The sequence below is a fragment of the Perca flavescens genome, chromosome 18 (assembly GCF_004354835.1).
Source record: "Perca flavescens isolate YP-PL-M2 chromosome 18, PFLA_1.0, whole genome shotgun sequence".
NCBI classification, from domain to species: domain Eukaryota; kingdom Metazoa; phylum Chordata; class Actinopteri; order Perciformes; family Percidae; genus Perca; species Perca flavescens.
The window spans coordinates 29543028-29558314 of record NC_041348.1 but is presented as its reverse complement, the minus strand read 5'-3'; the positions used below and the strand labels follow the sequence as shown (position 1 = coordinate 29558314).

The 15287-nt window shown below is 40.9% G+C and overlaps 1 long non-coding RNA gene across 2 annotated transcripts; it reads left to right on the top strand.

The window, feature by feature from the left end:
- Nucleotides 1-8695: 8695 nt before the first annotated feature.
- LOC114573348 (uncharacterized) lies at nucleotides 8696-14710 on the top strand. Of its 2 annotated transcripts, XR_003694885.1 has the most exons (5): nucleotides 8696-9046; nucleotides 11026-13127; nucleotides 13262-13535; nucleotides 13677-14522; nucleotides 14672-14710. It is a non-coding gene; the product is annotated as an uncharacterized LOC114573348 (long non-coding RNA). The 2 variants fall into 2 exon arrangements; XR_003694884.1 differs by having other exon boundaries at nucleotides 13677-14705.
- Nucleotides 14711-15287: the final 577 nt, after the last annotated feature.

The following is a 15287-nucleotide window of genomic DNA, read 5'->3' as shown; positions in this document are numbered from 1 at the left end:
GATCTGGCAAATTCGGCATGGACATATCTGGTAAATGTATCTTTATTTAGAGGAACAGTTTTCTCTCTACACACACAAACACACACATGCACACACACATACACACACACATACTGGTTTACATGTTGGATGAGGACCAATGTTAAAATAATAACTTGTGGGGACCACCCTTTCTAAGTGACCTTTCTAAGATGTATGAAAACACACACACACACACACACACACACACACACACACCAACACACACAGGTGTAACTGTTTGTCTGATTGCCTATACACAGCATGGATTAGTTTGGTTCATGTGTGCGTGGTGTTGGAGCGAGATTCAGTATGTCTCAGTGAAGTTTTATAGAACCTAACTCGAGTGTCAGCAGCTACATTGAGAAGGAACAATCTTTATTTTATTTTTTTTAAGATTTTTAAAAGATTTTTAGGCCTTTATTTTTGACAGGACAGTTTAGAGCTTCATCAAGTCAGAACCGAACACACACAGGAAAAACGAACTAAACTAAAATAAATAAAAAGATTTGTTCTGTAATGTTGTAATGTTGTAATTTCTTATCTTTTAAAAAATTGGTATCGAAAAAGTATCGTTTAGGAACTGGTATCAAAGTCACGGTATTGGTATCGGTACTGTTATAGAATATTTTTGAACGATACCCAGCCCTATGTGCTAATGCACCCAAATCGTATTTTAAGAAATGATATTTAAACTCCCTGAATGCATCCTTGTTTGATTGTCTTAACTTCAAAAACTTAAATCACGAACTATCTGCAAACAAGACACGAACCAGAGCAGATTCAGTACTGGACAGTTTTTAACACTTGGTTCGTTGGTCACAGTAATTCATGCAAAAAAACGCCCATCATTTGTTCAAGCAGCAATTGCAACTCATCTTTACGATTATAGTGGCGTCGCCCTCTAGTGGCCGTAGTAGTTATGACGGGAGCAAATCTTTACTATCAACACAGTATTATTACCATACAAAAAAACGTAATAGTACTGGGAGTATTTTCACAATGTGCACATAAATATACAGCTTACAATTTCAGGTCTTAAAAATAAATAACCAACTTAAATTATCTGGCAATATTGTCTATATTGTTCCTTAGGAGATGAGAAGTCAGCTGTTTTTGTTTTTTAAATACTTTACACACAGAGTCAAAGAATGTCTGAAGTTCACCATAAAACTATTTTTTGCTGGGAAGAAACTGAAGAAATCGGACCTTGTTTATATGGTATTTGCCTAAAAGACAAAGCAATTTCATCACGCTATCAACTTCCTTGTTGTTCGACTCTACATTCAAAAATAAAATAAAATACATTCTGTTATAGAGACCAAGACCTTATGAGTCTCCGTAATTACAATAAATGGTAAATGGTGAGTTTTTTAAAACGTTACAGAACAAACAGAGCTACGTCAGTTGACTGACTGACTGTCAAACTGAGTAATTAAAGAAAGTTCATGTTTGTTCATGTTTCACAAAGAGTTTAACCAAAGCCAGACCGTACAACAATGATAGAAATCATATCACATCCATATAGAGATAGTAGTATACAGTTGTTAAAACATAGTAAAATATATGACACATTGGCATCGGATCAGTACTCGGTATCAGCCGATACGCAAGTTCAGGTATTGGAATCTATACCGGGAAGCAAAATATGGTATCGGACCATCTCTAGTTCTCTGGTTTAGATAATTTATGAAATGCTACTGTGAGTCGTATTAGATGGTAGGAATAAACAACCCATATCATCGTATGGTTTGGTTACTTGTTGGAAATAACCTCCGTCATCTGTCTAAAGCGTCTTTTGGCATCTAATGGTCATTTTCTATCTGTGCAATCCTCAAACATTTCTCTCCGTACATTTAATGTGTATTGTCACTTTTTATCGGGTTTAAACTGGGTCTCTACTGACAGGTTTGATACTGCCCATGTTGTTTTGGAAATTAGGGAACAGCTTCTTGCATCTGCTGTGGTTGAAAGACCACGTCTGTTCTGTAATTCCTAAAATCCTGCAAAACATCAGTGTGTTCTGTAAGCTTTTGTTCAGAGGGTTGAGGTAATGGGTGGGGCATGAGGAGGGAGGGGGGGTGTATGTGTAGGAGGGATGCAGCTGATTTGAGAGCCAGGGCAAACACAAAGGGGGCCAGGACCTCCTCCACACATGCCCTGCACAATGCCCCGGCCCTAATGCTTGTAAATCTATTCACACATCCAGAGGCCAAAGATAATAACAAGCTGTTCAGAATGAATTTCTAATGAGCAGACTGAAGCCTGTCTCTCCTTGTCTGTCTCTGTCTCTGCAGAAATCCTGCTTCACACAGTCAGACATGAAACAAACGCCTGTTTAGCATCGATGCAGAGATGTGTACGTACGGACCAATAGCAACAGACGGACGGACGGCCTTCCTATAAAGGAATCTGAGAGGTGAAAACACACAGATGTCATTTTTAAACATTTGGTTGATTGTCGGCACAAATGGAGTTCCTACGAGTGTGAAAGATTTCACATTTTTAATTCCCAAATCGCTGTAAATATGGACTTCAGGGGTCAAAGCTCCAGCAGTCAGGTTTAAATATGAATTTCAAATCTTAAAGTTGTAGATTTTATTTCTGGTTGATGTAACCTGGGGTTACCGTGGGAACATCAAGTGTTGGTGTAATATTACAGTACTGCAAACACTTGTTGGACAGCTGCTTTGTCAGAAATACAGCAGAGAAAGGACAGCATCATATCAGTTTGCAGTGCAGCTAGTCTATATCCACGACGTTCCACTTCCGGGATTGCTCCAAAATTTTGCCTGATGTCATGCTTTTCGGCCAGATGTCCGTCACCTTGGGCTTCCTTTGTGTTGGCGTTCTAACTTCTGGTGGATTTGTGAGGACTATGGTTAACTGCTCCTCAGATCTCTGCAGGGTAAATCCTGACAGCTAGCTAGACTATCTGTCCAATCTGAGTTTTCTGTTGTACGACTAAAACTACTTTTGAACGTACACACGTTCCACCAAAACAAGTTCCTTCCAGAGGCTATTTAGGAGAGGCACCGTTGTTCCGTCCGGCGCTTAGTGCCGCCCAAGATGATTGTGATTGGTTTAAAAAAATTAACCAGAGCACGTTTTTCTCCCATCCCAGATTTCTGTGTGGACTAGCCAGACCCTCCTCCGCAGCGCTATGAAGGAAGGTCTGGTAATGCGAGACTACAGTGCAGCCAAACAGACTCAAGTTATTTTAATAAAGAAGTCAGACACGTACGTTGCATTTTCTCTGGCTTCTTCCCAATAAAAGCCACCCTGGTTTTTAATGTGAAGCAGCAGCAGTAGTCGGGTCCTCCACTCCTTTCACAGGAAAGGAAGCAGCATGTATTCCAGCCCTGTCGGGCCTCTGGTCCTGGTTTGGGCTGAGAAGGTGTTTGAGTCCCAGAGCAGCTGAAGAAAGTCGCGGCAGCTCGTCTCTACACCGCTGCAGGAAGCCAGAGCATAATAATGCAAATTAATTGTTATAATACGATATCCGTGTGGCTTTTATTGCAGATTTACTATCAAACAAGGGTATAATAGTTTTGACTTTTGAGTTAGTTTTCAGTGTGCGTTTGCTAGTTTCTCAGAAAGGTTTAGTTTTAGTTAGCCATGATGCTAAATGTTTAATATTTGTGCTACTTTAGTGTCCGACGTGAAGCAATTACGGAACATGTCACGTCCTTTCAATATCTGTGCTTCAATGTCACGATGACAGTTGACGGATATTCATGCTGTCTCCTTTTTTTTCAATATATAGCTAGAAAACTTTTTTTTTTTTAACCTGGCATTATAGTTTCAGGTTTTAGTCTTTAATTAGTTTCAGTTCACTAAAACCCTCCCCTCAACACAACTGTTTCATGTTGCAGCTTTAATGTTATAATATCACTTTAGCATATTTACAGTATGTGTGTGTGTGTGTGTGTGTGTGTGTGTGTGTGTGTGTAAACCCCTCCACTTGTCTCATTCAGTCTTAACCTCCTGATGACTGCAGCTAATGAAAAGCCTGCAGAGAGCAAGGATGTGTGTGTGTGTGTGTGTGTGTGTGTGTGTGTGTGTGTGTGTCTGCCTATTCTTGTCCCTGGATGATGAGGCGGGGCAGGGGGCCGGTTGCCAGGGCCTACGGTGACTCCAGGGCCCCTGGCTGACAGTGGCAGGCTGTCAGGTCGTGCAGGCCGTCTGGCGAGCAGGCGCGGCCCTCCTCGGTGAGCTGGCACGCGCCGGCCCAGCAGCAGCAGCCCGGCCGAGGCATAACGAATCACTGAAAGAAACCTCGGCAAGGCCGCGCAGAGCAACACCTGAGCCACCGAGCTGAGGGGGGGTTGGAGGGAGGGGGGGGGGTGGGTCCAGAGGTCGTGTGGCAGAGAAACCAAAACAGACAAAAGCAGACAGGAAGACACTTTAACATTAATGAGCCAAATACTCTCCTTAAATCAATCCTTTATAGGGAAATTTAGACTTATTTAGACCATAGGTCCTTTGTTCAAGCAGCAATTTTGACTCATCTTTTCGTTCATATTGCCGGCGTCTTCTAGTGGCCGTAGGAATTATGGCGGGAGCAAAGCAGGAAGTAAGGTCAGGAAGTATAAGAGCGCCAAATTCCTCATAAGGAGGCAGGTTGGGGTGGTGTATGGGTCAAACAAACACAGGACTTTAACCCAGGAGACCGGGGTTCATGTCCTGTTTGAAAATTAAAGTAAAACAGAGAGTTTTGTCGGGTAAACGTTACTGTAATGACCGGTCGGCTAAACTTTGTCACATGAGCGGTCGGCAGTCGTAGCAACTTGGTAAGATTTAATACGAATTGTTGTTTCGTACGAACCCGTTCAGGAGATCTTCTTTTAAAAAAAACATAGTTGCAAACATCTTTCCATGTAAGGTACAGAGTTAGCCTGGAAATCCAGACCCAAATCCGAAAGACTAAAGGTCTGGCAATGAGTAATGAAAATGGCCCAACTCGAGGGGCAGCACCAAGCATGCATTTGAAAATCTCACTGCACCCAATTGGATAACACTACGACCAATCACAACAATACACGGGGTGACGTATCCATACACTTAGCTACCAGTGGAGCTAACCGGTAGATTAAACTCTTGCCCTATCCAGTCGACAAAACAGTAAAAACATCCTTTTCCTTGCAAAGGAACGATTTGAGCGCCGTCTTCTGTTCCTCTTTTAGATAGAAAGCCAAGTCTAACTCGTTCATTGGAGCGGCCAAAGCCATTTCAGACAACTGCTCTTCATCTGTAGCCATCTGGCAATGTTTACCGATGTGATTGGTGCAGCTCGGCTACAAGGGCATAGTTAATGAGCATCATTACTGATCGATGAGCAAATTCAAATTGTGCTCTCGCAAGAACTCTTGATTTCCAGGGTAGTACAGAGTCTCAGTATGCTTCAAACTAGTCTGGATTGACGGCAGTTCATTTCCAGGTATGTCCCTCATCTTCCGCTCTCTTTAGCTGTGTTCCAAACCGTTCCCCATCACGGAAATAGTGCACTAGTGCGTTTGCCATTTTGTAGTGGTGTTTGAATTCGCCGCATATGATTTCATTCACTATATAGTCCACTATAAAATACCCACAATGCACTGCTAATTTGAGTGAACCGACGATGTACCCTACATTTTACTGCCGTATCCCACAATGCAACACGGTCGTGTTTTCCCAGAGGAGAAGAAGAAGCAGAAGCACCTGCAAAAAATGTAATAGGAAAAAATGGAGCGGGCTTTGGTTTCTAAACAGTGGAAATGTAAAATGCAACATATATATTGGACAACTGGCAAATCAAAACACACACACACACACACACACACACACTCACACAAATATCTAAAAATAATTACCTTCACATAATTAAAGACATTTGCATCATAACTTTATGCATGAAAGCCACAAATTGTTGCAGGAAAATTCACCAAAATGCAGGAAATAAAGTGTTGGATATGCTCAAAATTTCAGTTTTGCTAAAAAGTGGAGATCTCAACACTGAAATGAATGCTGTTTTGTATGTCATGGGTCATCCTAGCAGCAAAAAAAAAGTATTAAAAGAAGTATATTTTCAGTGTTGAACCATCTGCGTTTTAAAAATAACAGATAAACTTCCACTGGCAAAATATTTCCCCCAAATGCCTGCATATATCTGCAGTAATTGATTTACTAATGAGCTTGGGTCCTCAATGTCCTTAGGAACAAAGCTTTTCACAGAAAAGAGCTGCTGATGGACGAGCAGCCGGTACGTTACGTGAAGTAAGGAGACCCGAGTATTGATCCGAGACATCTGTTTGGGATCCCCGTGATTCATAGAGCGGTCAAAGGAACAACCATGTGAGGATATTTTAACCTTTGTGTTGTCCTCTGGTCAAATCAGAAATAAGGGTTTCTTTCAACCAAATTGCCCAAAAATAACATGGATGCATGGATGTCTTAGCAGGTAAAATTAATGATTACTTTAATTGAATTTTGGGTGTTTTATTCAATTTTATAACATTTGAAAAAAATGGTTTCAAAACAGTTTCCTGACTAAACTTTTGTGATCCACTCAACATCCTCTGATCTTAACTATTAGTTAAAAATAATTAATAATTTCTGGTATAGATAGATAAAATAGGTATAATGTCATATAAGTTTATTAACCATGAATTAAAAAACAACGTTGAAAGCATGTCAAAAACAACAGGAAAAGCACCAAAAGAAGTTCATTTTCAATTTTGACCTGGAAGGACAAGTTCATGGTGGAAACCTAACCTAACCCTAACCCTAACCCCAAACCTAACCATTGCCATCCAAGTGCCTTCCAGGCAGCGCTGCCTGGAAGACTACGTTGGGGGCTTAAAACACCAAACACCATGGACGGGAAGACAACACAAGGGTTAACAGACATTTCTGAAGCTCCCACATCCATATATAACATGCTACTCTGTCCCTGCTGTAGTAGTCTATATCCACGACGTTCCACTTCGATGTCCTTCTTCTCAGCCGGTCGCCTGTTTCCTTCCTCTTTCTTTGTGTTGGCGTTCTAACTCAGATCTCCGAGGGGTAAATCCAGACAGCTAGCTAGACTATCTGTCCAATCTGAGTTTTCTGTTGCACCACTAAAACAACTTTTGAACGTACACATGTTCCACCAAAACAAGTCCCTTCCCGAGACTTTCGGGATTTCTGCAGCGGCACCGTGGCTCCGTCCGGAGCTTAGCGCCGCCCAAGACGATTGTGATTGGTTTAAAGAAATGCCAATAAACCAGAGGACGTTTTTCTCCTATCGCGGAATGCTGTGTGGACTAGCCAGACCTTCTTTTGCAGCTCTGTGGAGGAGGGTCTGGCAAAGCAAGACTACTGCTGTAGTGGCGTTGTCCGTGACCTCTGACCCCTCTACAGATATAAGTGGAGCTGCTCACAGCTTCTGCTACACTGCGTCACGTTTGATTTTTAGGGGACATTTGAACAGGTTAAGTTTTTTTTTTTCTACTATGTAATGAACCGACAACTATTTGCATAATGGATCTGTTTCAGTAATTTTTAATTGAAAAAAAAAATCTCAGCAAACCTCAAAATGATCTGATTCCAGCTTGTTAAATGTGACAGTAAACTGAATATCTTTTGAGTTGTGGTCAAAACAAGACATTTGAGGACGTCATCTAGGGCTTTGGGAAACACTGATCCACATCTTTCAACATTTTCTGACATTTTATAGCCCAAACAACTAATCGATCAATCGAGAAAATAAGCCACAGTGAAGGTAATTGTTAGTTGCAGCCGTGATCCCTAAAATGTATAATTGTGAAGACAGACGGTTCAGATGTCCTCTCCTTCTGTCACTCCCGAACAATGACAGGCATCAGTAATTGAAACATTACGGTTGTAGCTGTAGGGCCTGCACTGTGTGTGTGTGTGTGTGTGTGTGTGTGTGTGTGTGTGTGTGTGTGTGTGTGTGTGAGAGAGGGGGGGGACCCTGAATCAATAAGGGTCAGGGAGAAAGGGTCGCCTGAAGTCGCCATAAAGTGACAGAGGTTTCAAAAGGGTTGGACGGTGGCAGCTGAGGCCGGATTAACCCCCTCCTGCCCCACAGTTGGACAACTTGTTTCATTGCCTAATGGAGCTGCAGGCGAGGGGATTATTGCAATGGCGGACCATGACGAGAAGTCTCTCACCTCAAAGATGATGTAAGGACACCAAAAGACAGGTCATTATTTTTTCACCAGGGTTCCTGTTGTGGGGAGCTTCTCTTGTCCTTAACCCTTGTGTGTCTCTGTTTTTTTAATATAGAAATATAGGTTTCTTTCAACCAAATTGCCCCCAAAACAACATGGATATACGTTCTTCGCATGTGAAATCAATAATTATTTTCATTGAATTTTGCATTTTGGGTGTTTTATTCAATTTCATAGCATTTGAAAAAACTTTTAAAATGGTTTCAAAAACAGCATCCTGACTAAACTTTGACATAAACAGTGTGATCCACTCAACATCCTCTGATCTTAACAAATACTCAAAATAATTAATATATAAAATTTCTGCTATTTTTTTAACAAAAAAATTAGTCTCTGAAATAAGTGCCAAAAACGTTTACAAAAACAATCAAAAGCATCGAAGAAAGGAACAAAAACAGCGGAGTCAGAAAGCTTTCAAAAAACAATTTTTTTTTTCAATTTTGACCCGGAAGGACAACAAGTTCATGGTCGACAGGAAGACAACGCGAGGGTTAACCGTGACTCATCCCTCGCTCCTTTTAAGTGCTAACACGGATATAAAAGAAGTGATCCCGAACGAGGAGAAGATTCCACCAGGGGGCATTATTCAAGTGTTTGCCAATCGGTTCAAGCACGCTCGAGGAAGCCGTCTCCTCTTTGAGAGGCGGATACGTCCTTGAATTGAAGACACTACACATTCCTCTGATGAGGGAAGTACCGGGTGTCTCACTCGATTGGGTCTCGAGCCGCGGTTGCTTAATCATCCCCCGTCGTCGGCGCTGACCTTCCTGTAACATGCTCGAGAGGCCCGCGGCCACACTGACCCTCCCTCGGTGAGATAATTGGCCTGTTAATATAAAGCCGACCGCAGGGGGGCACGGCTCAGTGTGGTGCAGCTATGGAGGCACACATCCCCCTCCCGCCTGACTCAATACATCCGAATGTCAATGACTTGCACAGAGAAATGTATACTTTATGATTCAATTAAGAGCCATTTGAGTCAGAGTGCTGCAGTTTGACAGTCTGGGCTTCATTTGGAGCCATGGGCCTAAATTATATATTAATATAATAATATTAAACGGACATAACATTTCTCAAAAAATACAGCCATTGTACAGTTGTAGAGGATATGTGTAGTTTTGGAACTCCAGTAAGTAGGTTGGCAAACAATTTTATTCACTTTAAACATGGGATGAAGTGATTATTTTCTCTAATACGGATGATGCTGAACTGAGAACTGTGAACTGAACCCCTCTAGCAAGCAAGCCAGATAACTAACCAGCCGGCTCATTTTCTGTAACCAGTGAAAGCATGTTGGTCGGAATTATCAAGTTAGCAAATTGAATTAAAACGACCAGTCTGAGTGTGAATATAAGCCGGTGAGTTGCATCATATTTCAGGAAGTTCAAACCGTATTTTCTTCCTCATACTTTCACCTCTCTTAGCTCTGGGCGAGAAAAAACGGAGGTGCTGAAAGTTACGAGCATCCGTCTCGTCCCAGATGGCTCGGCGCTGAGAAACGCCATAATCTAATTTCCATTTCCATTAAGCCAAATAAGTGAGCAGATTAAATTTTCATCTGCATCTAGGGTTTAGGAAATTAAGACGGATGCTGTAACAGAGATGATGCTTGATTGCTGCTAAATGGGATTGTTTCTCATGGATAATATTCAGTCACGGTGAAAATTAGGATTTATTTTCGTCATCTACGAAGTGCTTCGTTAAACATATGAAAAACAAGATGAAACTATCTTTGGAAGATTTAAATGAGGAACCAAGAATAGGTTTTTGGTAATGTGTAGCTCTTCAGTAAGATGTATTGTAACTTAAAATATAAAAGGAAGAGTTATCATTTCCCACTGTTTATTTATGATTACTGATGCATTAAAGGAACATTTTATTATTGGGATTTGAGGTCATTTTAGTAGCTTTTGCTGGGTGGTTTGCTTTAAAACAATAGAATAATTTAAAACGAGAGTAAAACGTGCAATATCTACCTCTGAAATGAAAGTATAAAGTTTCATAAAATGGACATACGTCAGTAAAGCAAAAGTGCCTCCAAATTGCACATACAATATGAGTAAATGTGCTAAAAAATATATTTTTTCCAAGTCTCAAGGTCTCAAGACAAGTGCAGTTCTTTACACAAACTGTGTAAGTGCTTTTTGAATTATTGTCAATCAAATTTATTTGTCACATGAATAGTCAAGGGTTCAATTCCGGTGAAATGTAATCCCATCCAATCCTTTAACTCGTGCACGATTCATCGTAAAGGAGAATGTGGCCGCCTGATCGGCACACAGAGAAAGAGTCGCTTGCAGGGGTGGTTCTAGGATCAGACCTTTAGGGGGGCTCAGCCCCTAATGAGAATGTGACACGGATACAGTGCCGCCCCCCGCTAAATCAGTAATTTCATTATCTGATCATCTCTGAGCCAGCTACTGAACAACAACGTCAGCTAACATTTTTCTGACACAATGTTCTGCATTCAGCAATTTTAGTTGCTTACGTTTTCAATTTGGTTTCTAATCCTAATCTATTTTTATTTTTCACTCCCTGTTGTGATCTTTAACCGTCCGATGTTGCAAAGTAGAAACAGTTCTCGTTTTCTTACTCCACCCTGTCTGGGCATGCCAACACCCGGGCGTCTAGTTAACCGTTCTGGTGGGAACGACAGGAGCAGTGCGTGCCGAGGCGGCAGGAAGGCTCCGAGGTGGCTGACGAACACCCTCCCGGCTGTATTAACAAACCACATAACAGCACACAGCAGCGTCTCCGAGTTCTGAGAAAGCTCTTTGTGTGATCATTACAGAGCGGAGAGGAGAGAGAGAGAGTGAGAAAAGCATCTCCCCGAGGTTTCGGCACAATACAACAACCTCCACCGGGCCTGTGGAGGGAGGGTCTTCTCCAGCAGGCAGCTAATGAAGGCTGAGAGGACCTGTGGCGGCTCGGTAATTGAACCTCGGGGACATTCTCTCACTCTACATCAGCATTCTGCTCCCCTGAAGATACCGGCAGCATCACACTGCTGCTGCTGAGGGCTCTTTAATGTGCAGGGACAAAGGCACCGTGGTGTTTCTGGGACGAGAGGTGAAGAAAGTTAGGCCAGTGGTCATGAGCTTCAACTGTGAGACAAATTCTGGTCGGTTTACCTTTTGGTCGCATTTCTGTTTTATACTTTGGAGGAAAAATAATGCCGACCAGATGGAGTTATTTATTTTTTAAACAAAATATCCAATATGGCAATGCAATATTCAATTGTCTCTATCTGTTGGCATTTATGTCCCATTCATGCATGTTACTAACTTGGCATTTTCTCCGGAGTCCTTAAGCTTTCTTGCCTCGCAGATGTCCTTGGATTGTGGTGGCACCTGGATTGTGGTTGCAGCTGCTGCCGTGGTCCTGCTTGACACCCGGCACTGCTTCTACTAATATTACTAGTCATTGTTCTATTATTCTATTCTTTATCTTTACTGTTCCTATAATTGCCACTGGTCATCATGCCATTCCGTTATACCCACTGCTATCATTATTATGTACTGTATATAGCTTTCTCTTTCTCTCCCTATCCCCAACCGGTTGCATCCGATGGCCGCCCACCAAGAGCCAGATTCTTTCCAAGGTTTATGTCTGTCTGCCAATTACAGTGTTACTTTTCGTAGATATATGTTTAAATGATTCATGAAAACAACCTGCTATAAATCACCGAAGATTAGAACACCAAACAAACGCAGGCAAAAGACACTTTGTTCATTCAGATATTAGAGATATAGAGACAGCACAAGAACACGCTAACAAGTAGCTCGTCATCTTAACACCTGACTTCGGGGACCGAAGCGGGAAAAGTTACATAGTGTTGCTTTAAGTCACACAAACAAAATGGATTTAGGGGACTTGATGCTTTATCTTCAAGTAGTTAAAGACAGTTGAGTCCGATATTTATTCATGTGTTCACCATTAATGTTTCTGATGATTATCTGGTCCTGATCAGAGGGTAGAACCTGCAGAGCTTAGCCCAGTAAAACATATATGTGCTCTTTCCACCGCTACAGTATCACATTATCGCACCACAGACCACATTTTTCTTAAATTACACTCGGTCAACTTCCTCTTCTCTGTTGCTGACCAAGACCTGTTTTTACTGTTACCCTCACTGTGAATCACTATAGATAAAACAGCCAAATGCATCAAACTTAAAAATGCTAAAAGTATTTTTTATTCTTTTGACATCTTAAAAGGATTCAGAGAGAATCAAAGCTAATATCACACATGAATTTGACTTTTAACAGAGGAGTAATGAAGTCAGTATGAGGAAGTGGCCGCAGGAAGTAGATGCTATATTAATTTTTAAGACGCAGCGCATCAGACAGTTTGACATTTGAGAGAGTGAGACAGAGAGAGAAGCACAATGGATCAGAACAGATGGATTATAATGTCTTCATTTCTGATGCTGCTGGTTCAGTTTAGAGGTAGGAGAATACAAGTTTTATTGTAACATACTGAGTTTAGTGAACTCTTGGAAATCAAACATGAGACATTTTCAAACGTATATAAAATGATCATCACACGTAACATTCATATTTATAATTCATATTTGTCTTTTCTCAACAGCAGCAGCTTGGAAGTTTCACTCCACTGTAAGAGTTGGAGATGAAGTCACTTTGTCTTGTGGAAATGTTACAGCTGATCAGGATCATTGTATCAATACTGCCTGGATGTTTGATGACAGAGAGGTGCTGTTTAGACACGGTAAGATTTATAAAGAAGCCAAAACTAAATCAGACAGACTGAGTGTTACAGAGAACTGTTCTCTGGTTATAAAGAAGGTCACAGATGAGGATGTTGGTCGTTATAGTTGCATACAGTTCATAGCAGGACATTATTACACTATGGTTATTCTGACTGTTGTTACCAGTGAGTATTTACATCATACTGTTTTCAAACTGTTTTGTTAGAACAATATACTGAAATATTACAGTAATTATGATTACAGTGATGAAGTTAATATTACTGTTGTCTTTCTCTCTCAATATCTCCGTCTTCACCAGTGACTGAACAGAAGAACAATGATACGGTCACCTTGATCTGCTGTGTCGAGAAAGCATGCGTGTTACCACACAGTGGAGTGGCTGTATGAGGGTGATAAGACTGACGTGAAGACAACACAGCATGACTGCTCAGCCAATGTGACGTTTACAACATCTCATCTTCATCAGAAGTCAAAGTATTACAAGTTATTGAAATGTGAAGTGACAAATACTCACAATGGAGAAGGGCAGCTGTTCACCTTCATCCCTCCTCAGTCCTCCGGTGAGAAACCAGGTGAGAATATGATCAGCTGTTTAAAATCCCTTTGTGGATAATTACACTGATTTGGGTTGAATGTTTTAATATTTCACCATTCTGTCATTTGTTTTGTGCAGAAGGTTTTTTCTAACTGAACAGTTTGTTATTGTGTTTAAGGTGATGATGCAACAACTACAATATCTCCGACAACAAATAAATCACCAATGACAACAGGAAATAAATGGACATCAGAAGAGTCAAACAACACGGCATCTGAAAACAACAATCAAACTAAACCAGAACACAACAGAACTACATTTACAGTTTACAGAAAAGACATGCAGGCAAAAGACACTTTGTTCATTCAGATATTAGAGATACTAGTACTGTGCCCGTTGAAAATGTGCGGGCCGATTGCTTAGCTTGTGGTACAGCTGCTTGAAGCTTTCTCCAGAACCAAATTGTACCCCAAAATTACTTACTGAAGGACCCCAAACCACTTAATTTGCAATTCCACGGCCTACTACGGACTTACAGTATACTTCTACATCAAGATTAGAGGCTTGACGGTTAACGTTGAGGAATGGATTTGATTTGCGGGGGTATTTTGCCGAGGGTAATGTTATTAGTATTATAACTTGATGATACAGAAGACAAACCATTTTGTGGATTGATGCATCATCATGTGATATTTGCAACGATGTGACTCAAAAACAGTGTCTGGTAGCCTGCCTATAAGTGGCATCACGCTCTGTCTGCCACTTGTCTGTAGCTGGTTGTGCTTTGCACAATTACACTAAATATTTGTTTGGATCTGATGTTTTAATGTTTCATCATTCTTTGTTTTGTTTAGTGCAGACGTTTTTTCTCACTGAACAGTGTGTTATTGTGTTTAAGGTGATGATGCAACAACTACAATATCTCAGACTACAAATAAATCACCAATGAAAACAGGAAATAAACGGACATCAGAAGAGACAAACAACACGAAATCTGAAAACAACAATCAAACTAACCCAGAAGGTAGTGACTGAACACAACAGAACTACATTTACAGTCAGAAAAGACATGCAGGCAAAAGACACTTTGTTCATTCAGATATTAGAGATATAGAGACAGCACAAGAACACGCTAACAAGTGCTAAAGTATCCGGTTGCTTCTTCTGCTTTAGGGAGTTTAATTGTGTAGGACCGCCAGAGGATAACAGTAAGGTATGTGAAGGATACTCTGCCTGTATTGTATTATGTTGTTATATGGAGATATATGGATTAAAATAATCGATTCATAACTCGCTACAGAGCTGCAGGTGCAATTCTATTTCTATAACAGCTTACTGTTGTCAAGTTGTTTTTCCCCTCATGGTTTTCTCTTGTTATGGCCAATGATGCTTTAGGGCTTGTTAATGCGATTTATTTATTTTTATAAAACATGTTTATAACATGAATCATCACACTGAAGTAAGGAAATAACTTGAGTCTTGTTTTACATGACAGATGACGTTGTCAATGAACACGTTCTGTGGCCGAGTATTGATTGAAACTGTCGGGCAGTGTTGTTGATCTGTATCGTTGAAAACTTAAAACAGTTGAAAAGAATTGTGAAATATTCGGCCTCATGTTATACGAGCAGAACTAAACTATATTTTGGGGAAATATTAGATTCCTGACCACTTTTACAGGCGATAGGCCTTAGGTTAGGAGAGATGCGCTATAGCACAGCCAGGTATGGTGCGTAATGGAGATTCCAAAGCGCTCTTCTTTTGGTGAGAACCAAGGAGAGCGATCGCG